The sequence below is a fragment of the Ictidomys tridecemlineatus genome, chromosome 3 (genome assembly GCF_052094955.1).
Source record: "Ictidomys tridecemlineatus isolate mIctTri1 chromosome 3, mIctTri1.hap1, whole genome shotgun sequence".
Classification (NCBI taxonomy): Eukaryota; Metazoa; Chordata; class Mammalia; order Rodentia; family Sciuridae; genus Ictidomys; species Ictidomys tridecemlineatus.
Window position 1 is genome coordinate 139,338,979 of NC_135479.1, and position 25,252 is coordinate 139,364,230.

Here is a 25,252-nt window from a genome sequence, read left to right on the forward strand (position 1 = left end):
TGTGTCCAGGGCTTGTCGACTGTGGGCTTCACAGTAAGCTGAGCTAACCAGGCCATTTCAGAATCTCAATGGCAGTATTTGGGGGGGATTTTCTCAGCCCAGAGACTGGAAAAGATTTATGCATCTCCTGCATGCAGTACATATACCCGGCAGTCGAGTTCTGGAAACTAAGGAGGGACAGAAGGGTGTAGTACCTCATTGCTGACCATCTAGACTTTCACATAATCCTCCTGTTGTCAATACAGTGCTGCTGCCGTCATCTGGGCCCCAGGTCCCCAGTCCAGCACCCTCTGTTTTATATTTTCCAGAGAATAAATCCACACTCTTCAGCAGAGGTGTGGAGCAGACATGGAGTGGGCAAGGTGATCTTGCACATCAGATCACAAGTGGTCTCTCTTTTGAATCCTGCCGGTGCGGTCACTTTTAGAAGTCACTTTCAAGGTGGCCCTATTCCTGAGCACCACCCACAGACTGCCCCCCTTGGGCTGTGTCTCCCCAGCCCCCCACTGACTTCAAGCTCAGCTTCACTGGGTCTGCTAGGTCAGGTACCACTTGGCAGTAGCTCCTCAGCTTCCAAATGTCATTGGCTGGCTCTTCTGCTGTGCTATTTGCCCTTGTGAATTTATGCCTTGAAAAAATCCAATACAATGACTTAGATGTTATCCGACAGCCATCAACTCAGAGGCCCAGGTGGAAAAACCTCCAGTATTGACCGCATATGTCACAGCACAGATCCATTTCCAACAGAAATGAGGAGGGAGAAGGAAAACGCAGAGGATCAAAGGAAAAAGCTGAGTTTAGGCCACAGGGGGTTGAGGGGAAGTGAAGCATGAGATTTTCTTTCCCTTAAAGGGCATTTTTTTAAGAGGGAAAATCTCCTTTACAAAGCAAGCTGGCCCTATGTATCAAGAGCCTTAATATATGCAAGCTCTTTAACCCAAAAATCCTTCTATTTCAATCTGCCCCAAGGAATGATTTTAAATCTCAAACTTCATGAACAAAGATGCTCATCAAAGTATAGGCATGATAGCCAAAAAAAAAAAAAAATGGAAATAATTTAAATGGCCAACAGGAGCAAATGCTTGAGGGGCTTAATAACAGCCACTTGGTGAAATATGTTGTGCAATCGCTAAAAACAATGTTTGCATCACAGATTGCAATACAAACAAGAGAAATATTTATGTTAGAAAAAAACTGGACAAAATTAAATATGTACTATGCTTAAAAATACATAAAATAAATTTTTAAGAATGCTTTTCCTAGAAAAGAAACAAAAGACATACTCCAGATGTTAATATTTATAAAGTTTTATTTTTCTCTTCCTTTTTACTTTTCTATCATAAGCAAGTATTTCTTCTTTTTGAATAACAGTACTATTGAGATATAATTTATATAATTCACCCTTTAAAAGTATACAATTTGATGGGGTTTAATATATCCATAGTTACATACAACAATGGCAACTCAATTTTAGAACACTTTCTGTATCTTAAAAGGAAACCCTATACATTTTAGCTATCTTTCCCAGTTCCCCATCCCTTTGCAGACCTAAGAAACATTGATCTACTATCTCTCTATGTATTTGCTTATTCTGAATCTGTCATTAAATGGAATCATACCACACCTAGCTTTTTGCATCTGGCATATTTTACTATTTTTCAAGATTCACCTGTAATGTAGCAAGTATCTGTATACTATTCCCTTTTATGGTCAAATAATATTCCATTATATAGAATGGAATATTAGAACAGACATACCATATTTTATTTATTGACTCATCAGTTGATAGAAGTTTGGGTTGTTTTTACCTTTTGGCTATTATGAATAATGTTTCTATAAACATTTATGTACATGTTTTTGCCCAATTTGATAAACATTTTTATTTCTCTTGGTTATTTTCTAGAAATAGAATTGCTAGGTCATACGATAACCCTATGTTTACTCTTTTGAAGAATAGCTAGACTGTTTTCCAATATGGCTGCACCATTTTATATTCCCTCCCAATAATATGTGAAGATTCTAATTCCTCCTCATCTTCCACCAACTCTTATTATTATCTGTCATTTTATTATAGCCATTTTTCTGAATGTGAAATGGTATCTCATTGTGATTTTGGTTTGTATTTCCCTGATGGCTAATGACATTGAGCAACTTTCATTGGCAATTTGTATAACTTCTCTGAAGAAATGTCTATTTAGATACTTTGACCAGTTTTTAAGTTGGGCTACTTGTCCTTCTATTTGAGCTATATTTCTTTTTTCCATTTCCTTTCCTTGTGCTGGGGATGGTCCTCATACATGGTAGGCAAGCACTCTGCATCACCAGCCCCAATTGTACACCTTCTCACTTTGATGTTGCTGTCATTTCCTTTTTTTTCCCCCTGTGGTGCTAGAGATTTAACCCAGAGCCTTGCATATGATAGACAAATGCTGTACCACTAAGCTACACAGCCAGCCCTGATGTTATTTCTCACTGGACATTTTTTAAGACATTCTTTGGTCTTTTGACAAATCAGTCAGCCCAGATCAATTTCTCACATGTTTTCCAGGTGAAAAACACAATCAGGAACTAACCGTACTGGACATTTCTGTGTTGCGCAATTATTGCTTTATCATGTTGTTTTGATGGACCAGCAACTGGAATAGCTCTTCTGTTTGTGCATCTACCACCTTATGAGTCTTCACAGGAAGCTGAATCCTCTTCCCACCATGGAAGCTGAGAAGTCCAGATGATGTCTTTCCTGTCTCCCTCATAACTAGGAGATGAGCACATGGTTTAGACTCAGCCAGTCAGAATCCCACCTGCCCCAGACTTGAGCCAGGATCTGAAGATGAAGAACAGGAGAGTCAACAGGAAAACACTCTAGAGATGAAGGAACCTGACTATGGTACTGCGTCGAAGGGTGGCAGCAGGGGCAGCAATAATGAGTGCACTGTGTCCCTGGCAGCTGTGGGGTAGCAGAAATGCCAGCTGAGGCTCCGTGGTTCCCAGCAGATGTAGCAATAACATCCTCCCCAGTCTTGTTCTGGGCAATGGTTTGTCTGGGAAGTGCTGTCCACCTTCCTGTTCTGGTCCATTTTCTAAGCTCAGATCTCTGACTTTCCCAATGATGTGGAAAAGGATCCAATATCAGGAAGTTTCTTTTGAGCTTAAATTAGCATAACTGCTTTCTACTGTTGCAATTAAGTACCTTGACTAGCCAAAGATGATGTTTATTTTCCTGAGAAATGTCTCCTTTATAATTGACTCACATGCAATAGCAACATTTAGACTTTAATGTGATAACCCCAAGTGCTAAGTATGAGAAGGTTAAACAGATGCTGGGCTTTGACTGATCTCTGTCAAAGTTCTCTAGTTGAAAGCAACCCCTGCAGGCACTGAAGCACTCCAATCTAGACAAAACCTGGGTGAGAAATGTTTGCTGTTTTTCAGAGCAACACCACAAACACAGAGGAGCAAAGAAGGTCTCGTTTAAGGTAGTACAGAGCCTCGATTTAGGAAAAATCATGGCTCTATAACACTGGGAAGTAATCCAACTCCATGGCCCTGTGGAACCAATGTTGGTACTGACTGAGGGCATTCAGGCAGAATTGTGGCTCCTAGGAGTGCATCTGCTTTCTATACTGACCATGGCAGCCAGCTTGCAAGATGGTCCTCATTGATCCTCACCTCCTGGTCAGCCAAGCCTCATATGGTTTCTTTTCATATTGAATCATAGCTAATCTGGGTGTCAAAGAATATGGCAGAAGAGGTGGTATGTGACATCCAAGGCTGGGTCATAAAAGACATTACAGCTTCCTTTGTGACCTTCCGGATCACTCTGGGGAAGCCAGCCACTATGATCGGAAGGCACTCAAGCATCTCCATGGGCTGGAGCGGAGCTGAGGTGCCCACCAACAGTCAGCACCCACTTTACAGTCTGACAGTGAATTACCCTGGACAAGCTTCCAGATGACTGCAGCCTCAGGGGAGATCTCAAGCCAGAACTGCCCCACCAAGCCACTCCTGGCTCTCTGGCCCAGAGAAACCATGCGAGCTATTAAGCCTCTGAGTGTTGGGTGATTTGTTGTGCAACAATAGTCAAATAACACTTGCCCTCTATTTAAAAAAAAAACCAAACAATAAATTTCACTAGATGAGCAATGGGGACACCAATAAACCACTCATTCAGCAACTTGCATACTTAAGAATATCCTTTTTCCAGTGTGGTATGCTCCTCTGCAGAGCAGGTTCCTGCTCAATGTGAAATTTTTAAATTAACATTCGACCCATATATGTGTTGCTAGTGGTGGAGAATTTTCTCTTTTTAAGAGAGGTCAGGGGTACATAGAGTACTTCCCAGCAGTGCTGAAACTGAGGAATGCTATAAAAACAGATGCTACCAGGAGCAAGGAGCACATACCAAGTGTAAAACCCCAGCCTTAGGGACAGGATCTTAGGCCTGGCCACAACTCAAGTAGCCTCAGACATCCAGAGAGCACTGTGAGTCTCTCTTTCAAGGCTCCCCAATCTGCTCCCATTCCTAAGACCTGGCAATTTAATAAAATCATTTTTAGCCTATCACAGTGTATCTTAATAAAGCTTGTGTCACATGAAGTACTTAGACCTTTGCACTGGACACTTTTCATCATCCCCAGCATGAAAAAGCCTCTTTGCCTAGAAAAAAAAAATTCAAAGACTCTAAACTCTGCCAATAGTACACTTAGAAAAACAACAACAATGATTAAGTGTGTCTTACGGAGTAGCTGTGTGAATGGCAGGCAGAACTATAATTAACAATCAAGTCAATCAACAAATATGTATTTTGTTTTTAGAAATGGACCAGTTCAGCAATGCTCTAAAACTGGCAGAATGTCTTCTTTTACTCAACACCACAATCCAGCTACCCTGCTCTCACATACACACCTAGCCCTTTGTAATTATTTGCGAATTAAACATGACACAATTTTTTTGCAAACAGTATTGAGAGTCTTTCATGCTAACAAGGACTGGATGTGACAGGTCCTTTGGAAATATTGTGTGATGGTGGATTTTGCACAGGGTTTCTGCTCCAGGACCCTCTCCCCACCTCAGACCGAGCTCAAGTGCTCCCAGGATTGCACTTAGCAAAGTCATAGTTGGTACAGCTTCACACCATCCCCCAAAGACCAGCTCAGCCAATGGGTGCAGCTGCCTTGCTCACCCTGTCATGCTCTGACCTTTCTGATACTCAGCTCTGTCTTTCTCAGACTTGGGTCTTTAACATGTTTACAAATAGTCTTCACTGGAATTCATGCTAGTCATGCTAACAAAGAGAAGAAGAGCGAGAACCCAAATTACTAGCATACATTTTGAAAAAATAAATATCAAAACAGACACTACAGAAAAACAGAAGATAAATAGAAATTATATTGAAACCATAACTCTAATAAAATAGATGATAGTGAAGGCATCAGTAAATTCCTAAAGTCATATGACCTGCCCAGATTGAGCCAGGAAGATATACATTTGCTACAGTCCAGCTTGGCAAATAACCGGGAGGTGACAAGCAACTTGAAGGTTGAAGTGGGAACTACTTTATTGCAAGTGAACTCAGCGGAACTGAGCGAGAACTCAAAGTAGTGGGCTCCTAAGGTAGCGGAACCGCTTTTCTGCAGGACAACAGAGGTATATATACCTAACTAATTACACACAGCTTGACTCAATTAACATCATCTAGATACAGCAGTCAGCCAATAAGGAATCCTCATCATTTTAATGGCTCGCTTGCATTGCTTAACAAACCACTCCTCCTGTCAAACTGCCAGGCTCCATCTTGACTTGATTTGCATCCCCAACATACATCACTTAAAGAGACCAATATCAAGTGAGGACCTAGAAGAAGTCATCAAAAGATCAGCAACCAAGAAAAGCCCAGGACCAGATAGATATAGAGCCAAGTTTTAAAAGACTTCTCAGGAAGAACTAGTACCAATACTCTTCAATCTATTTCAGAAAACAGAAAAAGAAGGAGTACTTCCAACTTCATTCTATGAGGCCAATATCACCCTGATTCCCAAACTAGAGAAAGAAACCTCAAAGAAAGAAAACCTCAGACCAGTATCTCTAATGAATATATATGCAAAAATCCTCAATTAAATTCTGGCAAATTGAATACAAAAACATATAAAAAATATTACGCACCATGATCAGGTGGGATTCATCCCAGGTATGCAAGGTTTGTTCAACATATGGAAATCAATCAATATAATTCATCACATCAATAGACTTCAAGATAAGAACCATATGACCATCTCAATAGATGCAGAAAAAGCATTTGACAAAATACAGCACTGCTTTATGTTCAAAACATTGGAAAAACTAGGGATAACAGGAACTCATGTCAACATCATAAAGGCTATCTCTGCGAAGCCTCAGGCCAACATTATTCTAAATACAGAAAAAAGGAAGGCATTCCATCTAAGAATTGCAACAAGACAGGAATGCCCTGTTTCTCCACTTCTATTAAACATAATTTTTGAAACACTGTCCAGAACAATTAGAGAGACAAAGTAAATCAAAGGGCTGTGTATAGGAAAAGAAGAACGTAAATTAGTACTATTTGCTGATCATACGATTCTATATCTAGAAGAACTAAAAAGTCCATCAGAAAACTTCTAAAACTAGTAAATGAGTTCAGCAAAGTAGCAGGATATAAAATCAACACCAATATATAAAAGGAATTTCTGCATATAAGCCTCTGAGACTGAAATGTATGAAACTGCCCCATTCACAATAACCTGAAAAAAATAAGACACTTAGAAATGAATTTAAAGAAAGAGGTGACAGATCTATAAAACAAAACCTACAAAACCCTAATAAGAGTCATAGAAGAAGACCTTAGAAGGTAGAAATGTCTACCTTGCTCTTTGCTAGGCAGAATTAATTTTATCAAATTGGCCATACTACCAAAAACACTAAACAGATTTAATGCAGTTACAATCAAAATCAATGACGATCAATGGTATTCCTCTTAGAAAGTGAAAACCAGATGAGATTTTCAGGGAGAGAACTAAGATGTCAGAGTAGAGGAGATACTGTGTCTGGGGGCTCTGCACATGGACCCGAGAAAACAGTCAAAATGCTTCTCCACCAGGTCCTGCCATGATGGAAAAACTACATTTCAGAGCATGTGACAGGACACCATACAGTGAACCTTTCACAGATTCTACCAGAGTGGGAAGCACAACGCAGAACCCAGAGGCTTTGCTTGCCAGTAAGATTCCAGACACGAGCCCCAAACCCGCAATCTGAACAGACTCGTGGACCACAATCTGCAGATCAACCTAGGATTCACCCCTTCCTGCTGCTACAATTCCCTTTGAAGAGTGGGGTATTGTGTGAAAAAATAAGTAACATATTTACCAACACATTTTCTGGGAAACTGGGATCAGTGTTTGATGATACAACATCAGGATCCCTGCAGGTTGGTGTGGTGTGTGGATGCAAATTTGCCGATGACATGATCCTATACCTAGCAGACCCAAAAAATTCAACCAAGAAACTTCTAGAACTAGTAAATGAATCCAGCAAAGTGCAGGATATAAAATCAATACCAATAAATCAAAGGCATTCCTGTATATCAGTGACAAATTCTCTGAAATGGAAATGAGGACAACTACTCCATTCACAATATCCTCAAAAAAAAAAATACCTGGGAATCAACTTAACAAAAGAGGTGAAAGAGCTATACAATGAAAACTACAGAACCCTGAAGAAAGAAATAGAAGAAGACCTTAGAAGATGGAAGGATTTACCTTGCTCATGGATTGGTAGAATTAATATTATTAAGATGGCCATATTACCAAAAGCACTTTACAGATTCAATGCAATTCCCATCAAAATCCCAATGATATTCTTGCAGAAATGGAAAAAGCAATCATGAAATTCATCTGGAAAAACAAGAGACCCAGATTAGCTAAAGTAATTCTAAGCAGGAAGAGTGAAATTGGTGGTATCACGATTCCAGATTTTAAACTATACTATAGAGCAATAGTAACAAAACCTGCATGGTACTGGCACCAAACCAGGCTGGTAGACCAAGGGTACAAAATAGAGGACACAGAGACAAATCCACAAAATTACAACTACCTTATATTAGACAAAGGTGCTAAAAACATGCAATGGAGAAAGAATAGCATTTTCAACAATGGTGCTGGGAGAACTGGAAATCCATATGCAACAAAATGAAATTGAATCCCTTTCTCTCACCATACACAAAAGTCAACTCAAAATGGATCAAGGAGCTAGGAATCAGACCAGAAACTCTGCATGTAAAAGAAGATAAAGTTGGCCCTAATCTTCATCATGTGGGGACAGGCCCCAAATTTCTTAATAAGACACCCATAGCACAAGAGTTAAAACCAAGAATCAACAAATGGGACAAATTCAAACTAAAAAGTTTTTTCTCAGCAAGAAAAATAATATCTGAGGTGACATCCTGGGAACAATTTTTTACCCCTCAAACATCAGATAGAGCTCAATCTCTAGAGTATACAAAGAACTCAAAAAGTTAAATAACAACAACAAAATAACACAATCAACAAATGGGCCAAGGACTTGAGCAGAAACTTCTCAGAGGAGGACATACAATCAATCAACAAATACATGAAAAAATGCTCACCATCTCTAGCAGTCAGAGAAATTCAAATTAAAACTTACTCTAAGATACCATCTCACTCCAATAAGAATGGCAGCCATTATGAAGTCAAACAACAATAAGTGCTGGCAAGGATGTGGGGAAAAAAGTACACTCATACTTTGCTGGTGGGACTGAAAATTGGTGCAGCCAATTTGGAAAGCAGTATGGAGATTCCTTAGAAAGCTGGGAATGGAACCACCATTTGACCCAGCTATTCCCCTTCTCGGGCTAGAGCAAAAAGACCTAAAAAGAGCATACTACAGGACACAGCCACATCAATGTTTATAGCAGCATAATTCACAATAGCTAGACTATGGAACCAACCTAGATGCCCTTCAATAGACGAATAGATTAAAAAAATATGGCATTTATACACAATGGAATATTACTCAGCACTAAAAAATAACAAGATCATGGCATTTGCAGGCAAATGGATGGCATTAGAGTAGACTATGCTAAGTGAAGTGAGCCAATCCCTGAAAAACAAATGCCAAATGTCTTCTCTGATATAAGGGGGGTGACTCAAAATGGGATAGGGAGGAAGAGCATGAGAAGAAGACTAAGCTAAATAGGGAAGAGAGGTGGGAGGGAAAAAGAGGGAGAAGGAAAGTTGCACAGAAGATGGAAGGAGAAGCACATTGTTATACAGAATACATATATGATGTTCTAATGAGAAAAAGAAAAAAAGTGTGTCACATTAGATTGGATAGATAGAAAGGATGGGAGAGGAGGGGAGGAGTAAGGAGGATAGAAAGGGCAGCAGAATATAATGGACAATATGATTAATGTATGTACAATCCATGTATGTATTATGTGTAAAAATACATTCTGCTGTCATGTGTGACTAAAAAAATTTTTTAAATAAAGTAAAAAAAAAGACAGTACAATGATCAAAAATAACAGTTCTTATTTAACCAGTTGTTTAATTTTTATGGTTGCTTGCTCTATAAAAAATAAAATTTAATAAAAACAATGTTATGGGTAAAATTAAAAAAAAGAAAAATAAGTCATTAACCCAGCTTTAAAAAGAAAGAAAGTAGTGTATCATGAGAGTTTTCTCCTTTAGAAATAATTCAAATGACCTTCCTAGAAAGAGTCAGCAGGTCTGGGGATAGAGCTGAGTGGTAGTGGGCTGGCCTAGCATGCAGAAGGCCTTGGAGTTTAAAGCCCAATACTGCAAGAAAAGAAAAGGGAGGGAAGGGAGAAAAAAGAAGGAAGGGAGGGAGGAAGGGAGGAAGTAAAGAAGGAAGAAAAAAAGGAAAAAATGAAGAAAGGGAGGGAGGAAGGAAGGAAGGAAGAAAAAAGGGAGAGAACAAAAGCAGGGAAAGCAATGGGTCATTAAAGCAAAAGGGCAAGCAGTACAAATATAAATATATGACATAAAATCTGTTGAGACAGTTTAGAAGGCTTTAGAATTTTCATGACATCAAACTGAGTGGCATTATGACTGTATAGAAACTTAAGAGGCTCCACCTTCCTTGGCCTGGCCTAAACCAAACTCAGGGGTGGGAGGCATAGAGAGGACTCCTGTCTGGCTGGAGTGGAAGGGACTTGAACCCGTGACACTTCAGGATGCACTGGTTAGGGAAGGAAGGGGCCAAAACTCCCCTGATGGGCACTTGAGCACCACAAGGCTCCTGGGAGTCCTTCACCCCAGCTCCCCACCATCACAACCCCCCCCTTGCAGGGGTTCTCAGTGGTCTGTTCCGTTGCCTGGTGCAGGTTTGAGTTCCTCACCAAACCCCTGAGTGTTCACAGCCTACGTTGGCCTGCCTGGGCAGGCTGTGGTTGTGGTGGCAAGAGCCAAAGCCAACTTAGCTTGATGGAGGCACCAAGGACTGCCCTACAGCCATATTAGCGGGTGGTCCTGGAAGAAGTAGGCAGGGTTGTGGCAGCATTGTCTGAAGACATGAAGCCAGGCCCTAATCCTTATGGTGTTCCTTGGGAGTTGGTGATGTGTAGAGCTATTGGATGTTTTGCTCTTCTCTTGTTTTTGTGGAGAAGTTTTCATTGTGTTAGAAGCAGGCTTTATGTGAGAAGAGAAAAACAGCTGGCTTTAAAACTTTCTAGACTAATTGAAGAAAAATGTGAACTACTTGAAAAAGTCAGCCTTGTTCAAAAAGAGCTTGAAGGCTTAGAGTCCACTTTAAAGGGCAGCAGTTCTGAGAAGGGTCCAAGAGACGTCCCAAATTTGGAGGCAACCTATGAAAAGCTGCATAGGTCCAAACCTAGCCATGGGGATGAAAGACTCTTTCTAGACAAAGAGCTAAAAGAACAAAAGGCCAAACATTGTAAACAGGATGAAATCATGGCAGATATATCGAGAAGGATAAAGTCCCTTGAAGGTGAATCAGAATCAATCAGCTCACAAATAGCTGAAATTAAAACAAACTTGAGACTGCTTCAAATGAGTGAGGAAGGACTTCAGCTGGCAATGAAGGAAGCCTTGGATGAATGTTCCCAGCTTCAGCAAAATCAGAAACCGATCTTACAAGGAGACGCTGAAGCATGGAGGGAACAAGGACGTGTCCAATGTAAAGAGAGCACCACATTGGAAGACTTTCAATTCCATTCAAAACAAGTTCAAATTGATAAAGAAAATCACATGGAGTCTCTGACTGAAGGCTTGCTGAAGATGAAAGATAGGTCTTCTCCAACCAAGGGAGCCCAAACAGACATTGGGAACTTGGAACAGGGAATGACGAGTGAATCAGGAATTGGTGCTCACTTGGATGATGAGCCCAAAGGAACTGTGAAGAAACTGGTTGATGGTGCTAAGCTAAAGGCCTCCTTAGAAACCTTAGAAGGACAAAGATATCAAACTTGTGCTTCCTTATCTGAAGTAGAGAAAACAAAGGAAGAACTTAGAGAACAGATTAGAAGTCTGAAGACCGAACAGGCCACCTTGCTGTCAGAAAATACACAGCTTGAAGGTGAGAATGAGAACCTTCAGCAGAAATTTAAAGACATGATGGAATGCTATCAAGAAAATATGATGAAACTCCATAGGAAACTCAGAGTAGAGGAAAATTACCGGGTGGAGCAAGAGGAGAAACTTTCCAAGGTCAAAGAAGAGATGGGCCATACAAGAGAAGAGCTGGAGACCTACAGAAAGCGAGCCAAATATCTTAAAGAAGAATTGGAGAGAACCATTCAGTCCTGTCAGGGGAAGATTATTTACTCTGAGAAAAAAGCACATGAGAGTGAGTTGGCGGTTTGGATTGCTGAAAGAAACCTCCATTATTTCATGAAACAAAATGCTCGCAATAGACAAAAGTTAACTGAAAGGGAGCTTCAATTTGAACTTGTAGAGGAAGATCCCTGTGCACTTGGTGTTTCAAATGCAGCATTGGGCAGAAAGCATTCCCCCAGTGGTCCCTCACCATTGGGTCCTCCTTGGCAAGGTGGATGTTATTCGAATTATGGTAGACCATCGCGACCAGCAGAACCTCAGAGGTTCTAATCTTCCTTCTTTGGATAAAAAGGATGGGCCTATGTCTTCAGAAAGTCAATCCAGTAGAAAGGAGACCAAAATCAATCTTGATGATTCCAATGTGCCCAAATCATCTCTCCCTGCTGAAAACCAAGCAACTGGCTCCAGTGCATTTTTGGCACCTTTTCCTCCAGTCAGAGGTGAATTGTTTCCTGTGGACCCAAGGAGTCAGTTCATGAGAAGAGGACCATTTTTCCCTCTGCCTCCTCCAGGAAACAGGTATGGGGCACCTTGAGATTATTTTCCACCGGGCCCACCACCCCCTCCATTTTTTCCAATGCCAGATGTCTATGAATGGAGGTATTTTCCTCATGACCTTCCCCCAAGAGCTGGATTTCCTCCCCCCACCCCTGCATTCTGAAAGTAGAAGTGAGTGCCCTTCAGGCTTCATTCCGCCTTCAAGTGAGCCTGCTATTGAACATCAACAAGAAACCTGATGTTTTTGATCTCTCTTCAAAAGTAATTTGACTTACCTCTCATTTTTAGTTTTTAAGTAATTGCTTTTACTTAAGTTAGTGATTATACTTTTGCTCCGATTGAAGTTAAATAAAACTATAATTCTTAGGATAGTATTTTGGAAATAAAGATGGTTTAAATATGATACTATGAGTAAATTATTTCTATTCTATTTTACTCTAAAGATTATAGCACTGAATTTGATTAATCCACTATTCTATAAACAACAATGGGATTTTCATGTATGTCATCTAGCCTTTGGGGATATTTTAAATGCCAAACAAAGGCAGTCCCTTTATAGAAAGAAGTGTATTTACTATGATTGTAGCAAATGTGAAATGAACTTTATGCTTAATGAAAGATTTTCATTGATTTTCAGTCTTGTGGGACATGTCAACTAGTTTTCCCATAAAACAATAACTAGAGCATATTAAGAGTAAACCAGAAAACACTACTAAACATGTCATGGAAGTAGGAGATCTCAAAGACAAAGAAAGTTGCAGTTCTCAGGAAACATTTTGGAATTGGAAACCACAATTTAAACTTACTCTGTTCCCATTTTCCCTGAGTCATCTTGATGACTTCTTCTTCTTCTTCCTCCCTCCTCCTCCTCCTCCTTCTTCTTCTTCCTATTTTTCTTTGTGTTCTTCATCTTTGAGTTCTTCTTCTACCTTTAATTAATTAATCACTCAATCAATCAATTAATTAATTTTAATGTGGTTCTGAGAATCCTACTCAGTACCTTGCATGTGCTAAGTGAGGGATGTTCCACTGACCCACAACCCCAGTTCCTGTCTTTTGTATTTTATGCCCATTTTCATAAAATTTAGAATTGCATTCTGCTGTGGTTCACTGATAAAGGTTTATCTAGTCTTTGGTTTTTGGGGAGATATTTGTAAAATACACATGAATTATTAGGACACTGAAAAAAGAATCAGACACATAATTCTCAGCTTTTGGTATTCTTAGATTTGATACTCATAAAATGACTCTGCTAAACTACTTTAAGTTTTTTGAACTGCTCACTTTCAACTTCTATATCATTGCCAACAAGTGACAATTGGCCAACACAGAGAACACTTTGAACAAGTTTTACCCAATAGAGACCAAGAACGAACATGTATTAAAAATGCCCTAACTATAGTTAAAGCTTTATTCAAATGTTAAATATGCTCTCTAAATGTGTGTGTGCATGTGTTTAAAGTATACATTTAAACCTAAAATGAAAGTAGTAGTATAACCTCCTTCTTAAAAATAAGAAGCAGCTCTATTAAAACATTTGAAGCACAGTGAAGAATCTGCCTGATACTTGAGCCCAAAATTAATAGAAATAAAAAAAATTCGGGTCTTGCAAAAGAAAGTCTACACTTTTAATAAATCTAATAATTCTGTTTTCCCTCAAGAGTCACACTGGTTGTCAAATCAGTCCTTACTTGCCAGCATAAAATATTACTTTCTCTAAGCGAGTGGATGAAAGTTCCGAAGTTATGGTCTGTATAAAATGAACTGATGATCACTCACTGATTGTTATCCAGAACTACTTTTGCCCTAACTACTATTGGTGAATATTTTCTCATATAGTTCATGTCTTATACCAGTCAACTTGAAAGAATCTAATTTCAGGTTTTAATCCGAACGGAAATAGTGAAATACCATGATACAGTCCTCTAACAACATTTTGCTTCAAGAGAAAAAAGGTGAAAGGCTGTTCTAAACAAAACACCACTTACTAAATCAGCTTCCAACTAAGTAAATGACAGTTAAGTAAAACAAAACAATATTTGTGGGAGGCCATCTTCACATGTGATTTGAGTTACTTCCATGGCTGGGTGAGAGGCGTTCAGACACAGCTGTGTCAGAGCTTTCCCCACCCTTCTCCAGGTCCGAGGGCTTGTCAGTGCAGAGGTGTGAATGGCCACTGCCCCAAAGACCCAATCATTGCCCCTGACCTTGGGCTGCCGCCCCCCTTAACCTTCATTGGATGGGATTTTCCCTGGAATTTTTTTTGTTTCTCAATGAAAGTCCACTCCCTGGCACATTCCCTCTTGCTAGCCTCTTCAGTAAACCTCATTACTGCATTTGGTGGCTGGTGGTGGGAGCTAGGAGAAGCCCTCCCAGAGCTGGTATTAAAGGGAATGGAACCACCATTTGACCCAGCTATTCCCCTTCTGGGTCTATTCCCTAAAGACCTAAAAAGAGCATGCTACAGGAACACTGCTACATCGATGTTCATAGCAGCACAATTCACAATAGCAAGACTGTGGAAGCAACCTAGATGCCCTTCAATAGACGAATGGATAAAAAAATGTGGCATTTATACACAATAGAGTATTACTCTGCATTAAAAAATGACAAAATCATAGAATTTGGAGGGAAATGGATGGCATTAGAGCAGATTATGCTAAGTGAAGCTAGTCAATCCCTAAAAAACAAATGCCAACTGTCTTCTTTGATATAAGGAGAGTAACTAAGAACAGAGTAGGGAAGAAGAGCATGAGAAGAAGACTAACATTAACCAGGGATGAGAGGTGGGAGGGAAAGGGAGAGAGAAGGGAAATTGCATGGAAATGGAAGGAGACCCTCAGGGTTATACAAAATTACATACAAGAGGAAGTGGGGGGAAAGGGAAAAATAATACAATGGGGAGAAATGAATTACAGTAGAAGGGGTAGAGAGAGAAGAGGGGAGGGGAGGGGAGGGGGGATAGTAGAGGATAGGAAAGGCAGCAGAATACAACATACATGAGTATGTCAATATGTAAATCAATGGAAGTGTAACTGATGTGATTCTGCAATCTGTATATGGGGTAAAAATAGGAGTTCATAATCCACTTGAATCAAAGTGTGAAATATGATATATCAAGAACTATGTAATATTTTGAACAACCAACAATAAAAAAAAATAGAGGAGACTCTTGGTTATGATCAGAGGTTGAACTACCATATGCTTCAGAGGCTAGGATTTTTACAAATTATCATGTTTACAAATAGTCTTTGTGTAATTTATATTTACCTGTATATACAGTTTATTATTTTATATCTTTTTTTAAAAAATGAGATGAAGGGGCTGGGGCTCAGTGGTAGAGCACTTGCCTAGCATGTGTGAGGCACTGGGTTTGATTCTTAGCACCACATATAAATAAAATAAAGGTCCATCGACAACTAAAAAACTATTTTAGAAAATGAGATGAAGGCGTAATTCACACACAATAGAATTCAACCTTTTTAGTGTATAGTCTGTGAGTTCTGACAAATACAGCCATATAATTACTATCCTAGTCAAGATAGAGAATAGTTCTGTCACCCCAAACTCCCCTCTGCTCATTGTAGTCTCTCCTTTTCCCCACCCCTTGTCCTTGGAAACCACTGATCTATGTCTGTCCCTACAGTTTGGGCTTTTCCAGAATTCCATATGAAAGGAACCTTAGGGTGTATAAGAGCCTGCAGGTTTAGTTCTTACCTAGAAGCACATTCATTTTTTTGGGGGGGGGTACTGGGGATTGAACCCAGGAGTGCTTTACCAATGAGATACACCCCTGGTCCTTTTTATTTTTTATTTTGAGACAGGTCCTCACTAAGTTGCTGAGGCTGGCATTGAAGTTGGGATCCTCCTGCCTGAGTCTCCCAAGCAGCTGTGATGACAGGCACGCCCACTGAGCCCAGATAGGAGCACTGTCTTGCAAATAGCAAGGCAACTGAAGATGAATACCTTGAATAAAGTCAGCAGTCAGGAAAGGGCTCTCCCAGCCAGGAACTGGGATTTATAAAACTCTGCTTCCTGTCCTGGATAATAGGCACAAAATGAACCACTTACCTTACACTAAAATGAGAATAATCACACATAAGCTGAATATCTAGTCTGCGTGACATGAGGACAGATGCTGTGCTGCCAGCAGGCTGTGGTGTTCTGAGACTAGGAACTCACCTGAATGCTAGCCCAGGGACCGTTTATCCACTGGGGACAGTAGATGTCATCACAATGCTACTCCAGAGAAGCATCTCCACAGTCAAGGCACACACAGGACCCCACAAAACGGCCAACCGTGTGAAGAAATCCAAAGCCAGGAGCAAAAGTCAGCAGATTCAACCAATAAACACAAGCCAGACACTGAAAATACAGAAGTTGGAAAGGGACTTTAAAACAGCCACACTCAAAGTGTTCAAAGAAATTAGAGAAGGTATAAAATAAGGCAAAAGCAGAATATTGGAAGAGATCAACAGAATAATAGAAGGTGTCAAAGAGAAAATTACAGAAATGAACAATATAATAATTGATTCTTTAAAAGTATGGTCAGGTTAAACAATCACTAGTCACTGAAGGAAATCACAGAGATATAAAGATATAAAGAGATATGAAATATGAGGGAGTAAGATACATTGAGGGAGGCTGAGAGTCACTCATGCCTAAGGGAAGTTCTTCTCCCCAAGAGATAATGGCTAAGATTTTTTTCAGAGATTCAGAAGGACATGTGGCCTTACATTACCATACAAAGCCTGAAGCAGGAGAAATAGGCATCCACATCTACAAAGAAAAAAAAATGATAAAAGCTAGTTATAAATTACCCACAAGAGAATGACCATCAGATAACAGGAGAGCTCCATCAACATGGACCCTGTGAGAAGGGGACTCGCATCTTCAAGTGCTGAGGAAAAATACCCTCAGAGAGATTGCAAGGTAGGTCATTTTCCTCCCTCCCCCTCTTTCAATATATCCAGACTGAAAGGGCCAACGTTACTGTAAACAAGCCCTTATGTATTTTGGCAGGTCCCTTTGAGGAAATGACCTAAGAGAATCATGGGGAGGGGAAGTGCAATTTGGTGAGTGGGGCTTGTTGCATCTAGACTGATTTAGAACTGTGTGCATCGCGCCTAACTTCTGCATCCATTGAAACTACCTTTTGAGACAAACCAGGTGTATTAGTTAGAGGGAGGTGAAATAAACACTAAGATCCTCCCTGAAAGAAGTAGAACTAGTAAGCAATGCAAAGGGAAGGAAGAGAGAGAGAAAGAGAGGGGAGATAGAGAAAAAGAGAGGGAGAAGGAAAGAAAAAAAGAAAGAAAGAAGAAAAATCATGTGTTCTCGTTTGCTAGGGCTGTCCTGACAAAGTGCCACAGTGGGTGGCTTGAACTACAGAAACTTATGTTCTCACAGTTTGGGAGGCTAGAAGTCTGGGCTAGGTGTCAGGAGGTCTGCTTCAGCTGAGGCCCTCTCCTGAGCTGGCAGACAGCCACCTCTCAGTGTCCTCAGGAAACCTTACCTCTGTGCATACATATGTCTGTGTCCAAATTTCCTCTTCTTGTGAGGACATTTGTCATTGAATTAGGGCCCAACCTAAAGACCACATAAATTAATTACCTCTCTCAAGATCTTATCTACAAATACAGTTACATTCTGAGGTACTGGAGGTTCAACTTGAATTTTAAGGAAACATGATTCAGTCCATAACAATAAGTTATGAGCAGAGAAATCAGTAGGATCTAATTAAAGGCTTAATCATCATCATCATCATCATCATCAATTTGAGAAGTTTAAAAACACAGGGCATTATTCTAAAGACAGTCCCTGACTTCCAATAGTTGAATTTTCTCTTTACCTTTCAGATGGTGCAAAATCCATAACATTCAGTAGAAACTGTACTTCAAATTCTGAATTTTGATCTTCTCCTGGGCTAGCAATCTATGTCACTATGCTCTCACACCATACTGGGCACCAGCAGCTCCCAATCATCCCTGAGATCATGAGGAAAACCACCCACACTCCTGGGCCTTGTGTGGGTGTCCAGGAAGTGTGTTCAATGCATTTTCAACATAGGAAATTTTCAATTTATAGTAGGTTTGTCAGAATGAACCCCATTATAAGTCCAAAAACACCCATACTTGAAATAGTCACAGGAAGATGTCAAAAAAAATGACAGATTCGAAGTTATTTGCAACATAAAATAGCAAAGAAGTACTTCAAGAATATATAAAAGCCTTCTATAACTCAGTACAAAAAAAAGACAGTCAACAGATTTGCAGTCATTATTAAAAATTTTAAATGCATGTTTTATGTTCCAGAAAATTCCCAAAGTAGCAAGCCAAAAGAAACTCTTCTACAAGGGGAAAGAGACATCTTGACTTTGTTGTAGGAATGAAAACATTTTTTAAACAACCTGAATTTTCACCAAGAAAATAATGACTCAACTCAAAGTGATATATATTAATTTGAAGCAGTTAAAATGAATGAATTAAATAATGTATCTCCCAACATGAACAGATTCCCCAAACCCTACACTAAGTGCAAAAACAAAGTGGCAAAAATATGTATAAAGTGAGATATCATTTATTTATACAGTTTTCTGGAAATATGAGGGCAATATTTCATATCACTTACAAGAAGATATACACTAAATTTCTTTTTAATGGACAAGAAGGAAAATACCAAATTTATAAGAATAATTTCCTAAAGAAAGGGAAGAGGGGAAGTAGGATCGGGTGTTGATAAAAGTGAGATTCAATTTCATCAGTGAGTTTTTTCTCTCTTCTTACAGTACTGGAGATTGAACCAGGGGTGCCACCTGTGAGCTGCATCCCTGCCCTTTTTTTAAATTATTTTTTTATTTGAGACAAGGTCTCATTAAGTTGCCAAGCTAGCCTCTAATTTGTTTTTTTTTTTTTTAAAGAGAGAGTGAGAGAGGGGGGAGAGGGAGAGAGAGAGAGAGAGAGAGAGAGAGAGAGAGAGAGAGAGAGAGAGAGAGAGAATTTTTAATATTTATTTTTTAGTTCTCGGCGGACACAACATCTTTGTTGGTATGTGGTGCTGAGGATCGAACCTGGGCCGCACACATGCCAGGCGAGCGCGCTACCACCTGAGCCATATCCCCAGCCCCAAGCCTCTAATTTGTAATCTTCCTGCCTCAGCCTCCTGAGAAGCTGGGATTATAGGCATGTGCTGCCACACACGGGTGCCAACCAGTGAGTTTTTTCTTAAGGCTTTGAGTGGGATTAGGGTGAGACTGGCACTTCACCTCTCACCTCTCATCTATGGCTCTTCCCCTTCTCTGCTTCTCCCATCTCTTAAACAGTTTCTCTCAGAAACACTTTCCTAATAAACCTAATGCCTGGGAATCCTCATCCAAGAGTCTGCTAGTGGGGAACCTGTCCTAAGACAATCACCCAAAACATTCAAATCTCTCCCCCTCCCTCCCACTTGTCCTTTTTCTCCTTGGAATTGGTGGGTGGGGCTGGCCATGGGGAGGTGTCTGATCCCAGATTCCCAGCATTTTTTCTGAAAATTGGCCACTTAAGAGACTTCAACATCCTAGTTCCTAGCAGCTATGATGGTTGCCTTATATGGCAAAAAAAAAAAAAAAAAAAAAAAAAAAAAAAAAAAAAGCCTTTACAGATAAGATTAAGGCTCTAGAGATAGAAAATTATCCTGGGTTACATGGGTAGGACCTGAATGTAATCACTTGTATCTCTGTGAGTGAGAAGAGGGAGATTTGACCACACAGAGATGAGGCCATGTAAAGTTAGATCAGGAAGAGATTTGAAGCATTGGCTTTGAAGATTGCAGTGTTGAGGACACAAACCAAGGAGCACAGCATCCACCAGCAACAGAAAGAGTCTGGGAACACACTGTCCCCAGAACCTCCAGAGAGAGTACGGCTCCACCACCATCTGGGGTTTGGACTTCTAAACGCCAGAGAAAAAGTGGTGTTTTAAGCCACCCCGCCTATGACAGTTCATTAAAACAACCACAAGAAATCCATATGCCCTCCTAATAATAAAAGTTGGTAACACTTCCATCAGGTTTATGTCCCCGTGCCAACCGTTAACCTTTAGCATCTCACTTGAGCCTCCCAATATTTCCCTGCTGTAGTTAATCTACAGTGGGAGTCAGGATTCGGATCCAGGCAGGCAACTCCAGAGCCATCGACAACATCCATGGCCCCATGTTTCAAGTTGGGTGGCCCAACAGGGACAGCTATCAAGCAGGAAAGGAAGGAGAAGTATGCCCACTGTATGTCAAGGTCCAAGGAAAAAATGCTGGGAATCTGGGATCAGACACCTCCCCATGGCCAGCCCCACCCACCAATTCCAAGGAGAAAAGTCCAAACTCTGCCAGAACTAAGCAGATGGAGGGGGACAGGTGCTCACTGTGCTCAGGCCTCAGAGAAATGTCACTCTGACCCAGCCCATCAGCCTCAGTTCTAAGTGACCAGGAACTAGACTCTCCCGACTAGAGTGGTTCATGAAATGAAAGAAAAGACGGAAATAGCCTAAACCACTCCTCACACAAGAGCTGCAAACAACAAAGGGAAACTAAATGAATTTTGGAGGAGCAGGTGCTCCAGGGCTGGAAGGATGCCAAGCAGGTCTCAAAACAACCTTCAGTCCTCAGGACCCAATGAGCATCCTTTGGGACATGGAGCTCTTCAATGATCCCTTCCCTGCCTGAAAAAAAGAGGCCCTGTACTTTGATCCTTCTGCCCACCCTCACTGTGAAGGAGCTAAAAGTTATCATATATGGTTAGAGCATTTACTCTGTATTGAGATATGGCTTAATCCCATTTTCACATGGTGCATAAATCTTTCTGGGCCCCTTATCCTGCCCATCCCTTACTGTTCTGCTGGGAAATAGCTGAGCCTGGGAGGCTTAAGCCTCCAGATGAAGAGTCTACTAAAAAGCTCTACTGCACTGAAATGCATAGGGAACCCAGGGCCTGGTGTGCTCCTGGTCCCCTGCTTCCCTCAGGTGGGTGCAGAAGTCCTACCATCGAGCATTCTCTCTTCTTTTGCTCCCCCTTTCCACTCTCTGGGGTCCTGCCTTAACCTGGGACTGTCCACCAACTCTGCCCAGCAAGTCTCACCCATTATCGTGGGTCTTCACTTTTTTCCAAGCTGATATTAACTACCTTCAAAGCAAAAAACAAACAAACAACAACAAAAAAAAAAACACACGATACAACATGATAAAATATCACTCCTGTGAGGAACAGGGGGAAGAAGAGAGGATTGGATGGGATGAAAAGGACCACAAGTCTCTCCCTGCCTCCTGGTGTAGGGATTAAGGCACTGAGGGGCATTCTAGAGAAACTGTATCTCTGAATGGTCCAATAACCTGCCAAAGCCACACAGTGGCTTCTAAGTGGTGGAGCTGGGATCCTCTTGTTGATTCTATCAGAAAGTGGGTGAGAATAGAGTTGAGGGCACATCCACCAGGCCTGGGCCACACCTGCCCCTAGTCATTCCAGTCCAGGTGCAACACCCCCTTCCCACACCTATTCAGGACTCCAGAAAAAGCCTGCACCTCCAGAAAGACAGACAGACAGACTGACTCGAAAGCCTAGGCAGGGAGGGTTGTGAAGTTGCCTCAGGACCCATTTGCCCTGTGTGGGTTCCTGTCACACAAGTTACTTGTGCATAATACACACTAGGGACCACTCTGCCAGGGACAAGTTCCAGGTCCTGAGGAGGATGTCCATTCAGACATGTCCTGAACTATAGCTGCCCCCTCCCCAGACTGCTGCTCAGGAGGCTGTACCAACTAGAAGACTGAAAGAGGATGTGGGACCAGTCATGAAGCCATTGCCTCTGTGCCCCAAACCCACTCTGCTGTGTCCCTTGGTGATGCTGGGATTCTGCCTCCATAGCTGCACTTTGTCAGCTGCTCCCTTTAGTCTCTGATAGTCAGAGGCTGCAATGCTGGCAGAGGGAGACAGACTTGCTCTTTCCTATATATTGCTTTCTGCTTCTGGCAGGCTTCCCGTTTCTGGGGTGCAGTCTCTACCCAGCCTTCTGCAGGCAGTTCAAACTGTAGCAGCAGCTGAGCCCAGTTTGCAGCTTCAACAGTTCTCACACAACTAGATGCACCCCCTGACCCCAAAGAAATACCATGAGCAGCTGGCTGGACTCCCTGCTCATATGTCTGGGTGCCAAGCACATGACCCTTGTCTGAGTTTGGAGGGCCCTTCCCAAGTATGGCCAAGCAGAGGCTCCTCTTCAAGTGTCATTTCATCCCTATAGGACGCTCCTCTATGTCCAAATTCCCCCACTGTGCTCTCTCTAGCCATAGGGAAGGTGCCTGCTTTCTGTAGTTCTATCTCTGTCACAACTTAGGGGTCTCCATTTACCCTTTAAGCTATCTGGCCAATGTCTTTATACCCTTCTTTATATTAAATCCCATCTGTTCTTATTACTGGTACTTGATACCATATCTTTTTTTTTTTTTTTAATGGGATTGAAAACCACATTTGCTTTACCACTGAGCTACATACCTAGTCCCTGTGGGGATTTTTTGTGTATTGGTTGGTTGGTTTTTTTGAGACAGGTCTTACAAAGTTGCTGAGGGCCTTGTTAAGTTACTGAGGCTGGCCTTGAACTTGCCATCCTCCCACCTCAGTTTCCTACATTCCTGGGATTATAGGTGTGCACCACACCCAGCTCTGATACCACATCTCTAGTGGATGCCCATTGTTTAGAGCTTCTCACAAGACCCCTCTGATCCCCACTCAATAACAATCCCCCACATTGACAAAATTGCCCCTCCCACATGAACCATTCGTAGGGCAATGGCAGAACCCTCTGCCCTAACCTGGCCTAGACATGATGCTGATCCAGAGGCGGGACTGTAGCACGAGGTAACTAAGTGGAGCCTTTACCTAGGGCCTTGTATACACTGAGGTCTCTTTCTTCAAGGACCACCAACTGGGGTGATCTGCAGTGGGGCCACTCCCCCCCACTCCCACCCCCTGGTTCCCCATCCCAGGTAATCCTATGTTTAATAAAGAATGATGGGAATAATTCACAAAGAGAGAAACAAGATTGAGCCCTGGAAAGAAGAGAGCAGGAGCAGGCAACATTGTCAAGCCCTTAATTCAGTCATGCCTGGAGTCTGCCCCACCTCATCTTTCCCAATTTCTGGAGTCAAAAATTCCCCTTTGCATCCACACCAGTGTGAGTTGGATTTCTGGCACATTCAATCCAAAGAGTCCTGACTAATATGGCTGAAGCAACACTTCTCAGATCAAAGTCTAGAGCCCAGGTGAGTCAGGACTTGTCTAGGCAGGCTCCTCGCCGGGTACAGCAGCCCACTCCAGCATCTCTGCCTCACCACAACATTTCATAAGCATCCTGCATGTGAGTGGGCCCAGCTGCAGTCTAGATGCTCCATCAACCGTGGCTGAACCAGGATCAGGTCAAAGACGTGAAATCAAAGATGAAACTAAGCAACAAAGGACAAAATACAGCCTGGCCTCCATCCTAGGGTCCTGAGCATAATCCTGTGTAGCTTCTCCCCTACCCGATTATGTGAGGAAATGTGTAGATAGTAAGTGTTATGTAACCACAGGATTGGATTCCTATCACTTCTTTTCTATTCAAGTTATTTTGGAAACACTGGACTTCAAAGTTTGCTAGGAAATTTATACATATTAATATCTATCATATATAATATATACATAATATTTCATATAAATGCACACACACACACACACACACCAGTACACCTTTTCCTTCCTGTAGAAATGGGTCACGGGCATTTTATAGACTTTTTAGTTCAGTCTGCTTCCCATCCCCCCACCTCACAAAACGAGGAAATCACAGATTCTCAATGATCTGTGCAGCTGGGAGGAGAGTGCAGGCCTCCTCTCCAAATGCCAGGCATCTGAATGAACTGAAACCTTGAGTGTGGAAAGCAGAGAGAGGCTGCAGGCCACGCCCTCTGACATCAGTGTCACCAGGTCTACAAGGCCCTCGGAGAGGAACAGGGCAGCTGAGGCCCAGACTCAACAGCACTTCAGGGCCCTTCTCTCCATCTGAGGCCATTTGTATGGGATTTCCCAACAGTAGGAGCTTCTTCCTGCTGTATTTAAAAAACGTCTTCCCTGCATCAGACACTTAGGGGGAAAATACACAACCAAAAGACCTCAATGTGCCAAGCCCAGCCCAAACTGGGCAGGCAGCATGATTCAGGAAAGAAAACCCAGACCAGCACCAAAGTTGGGCTGGAGGCCTGGCCCACAACCAGCTGGGAAACTTGGGGTAAGTCCTTAGCCTCTTTGGGCTCTTGTTTTTCATTTAACACATAGGGAAAAGGCTTCGTAACTCTGTTCAAGACCCCAGAGTTGCTGTCTCCAGTTTCCTTATCTAAGGCACAGTCTGACACTGCCAGCCCCTGGGTCAGTACCCCACCAGGCAACTCTAGGACCAACATTCCCAGAGTGCTGAGGAGGAACATGTGAGGCCTGGGGTTTCCTGGAGAGGCACTGGTGTGCCGGCATCATACATCCTGCCTTCTGAATCAGAGAAACTGTGGATCTCAGAATTGGCCAAGTCATCCGTGTTCCCTAGCCACCCTGGTGACTACAGAAGAGTCCAGACACAGAATGGGCCTCCAATGGCTTGAGAAGCAGAGATTTACTCTTGTCCTGCTGTTAATTTCCTCATGACATGACTCACCTTTCCCCTTGAGTCACACGCTGTAGTTTGGATGTTGTTTGTTCCCCCAGAAGTATCTGCACTGAGAGATTGGTCCTCAAGGTGACAGTGCTGGGAGATGGTGTGGAACCTTTAAGAGGTGGGGCCTAACGGGAGCTCTTTAGGTCGTTGAGGGCACCATCCTAAATTGGGAATACTAGTGTCCAGAAGTGAGTCCTCTGGAGA

The 25,252-nt window shown here is 41.8% G+C and overlaps 1 protein-coding gene and 1 pseudogene across 8 annotated transcripts in view; one reads left to right on the forward strand and one right to left on the reverse strand.

Annotated features, from left to right (window-relative positions):
* Positions 1-1,291: 1,291 nt before the first annotated feature.
* LOC144376372 (palmitoyltransferase ZDHHC19-like) overlaps positions 1,292-25,252 on the reverse strand; it is a 112,524-nt gene continuing 88,563 nt past the window's right edge. For 2 of the 8 annotated variants that reach the window (XR_013436815.1, XR_013436813.1), the window contains 2 exons: positions 13,157-13,279; positions 1,292-12,304 (listed from right to left, as the gene is read on the reverse strand). The gene's annotated coding sequence lies outside the window, so the exon portion shown is untranslated. Of the gene's footprint in view, positions 12,305-13,156; positions 13,280-16,532; positions 17,940-25,252 lie in introns of all 8 variants that reach the window. The other 6 variants (XR_013436810.1, XR_013436808.1, XR_013436812.1 and 3 more) reach the window with 6 other exon arrangements.
* Positions 10,554-12,677, forward strand: LOC144375736 (melanoma inhibitory activity protein 2 pseudogene; annotated as a pseudogene).